The sequence below is a fragment of the Mandrillus leucophaeus genome, unplaced genomic scaffold (genome assembly GCF_000951045.1).
Source record: "Mandrillus leucophaeus isolate KB7577 unplaced genomic scaffold, Mleu.le_1.0 Scaffold32, whole genome shotgun sequence".
Taxonomy (NCBI): Eukaryota; Metazoa; Chordata; class Mammalia; order Primates; family Cercopithecidae; genus Mandrillus; species Mandrillus leucophaeus.
Genome location: NW_012103365.1, coordinates 771,888 through 772,339, shown reverse-complemented (window position 1 = coordinate 772,339; position 452 = coordinate 771,888).

Below are 452 nucleotides of genomic sequence, written 5' to 3'. Positions count from 1 at the left end.
ACACACATCATTAATTCACAATTACATGGAGTTTCACTGTCTGCAAGGCTGCTCCATTTAAGCTCTGGGTCATGAACACATAACTCTAGGCATACTGACACTAGCTGGGAGATTTTTCACCAAAAAAAAAAAAAAATGCCATTTCATGACTATTAATGCAAAATAGGCAAATGTGTGTGGCTTGTAGTATACCAGCCTGATTACAAACACTTGGTGTTGGAATGGCCCAGCTCACAATGGTTGTAGAAGTCCAGTGGGGCCAGGCTTGGTGGCTCACGCCTGTAACCCCAGCACTTTGGGAGGCCAAGGCGGGAGGATCACTTGAGTCCAGAAGTTCAAGACCAGCCTGGGCAACAAAGGGAGACTCCATTTCTACAAATAATTTAAAAAATTAGCGGGGTGTGGTGGTGCGTGCTTGTAGTCCTAGCTACTCAGGAGGCTGAGGCAGGAGA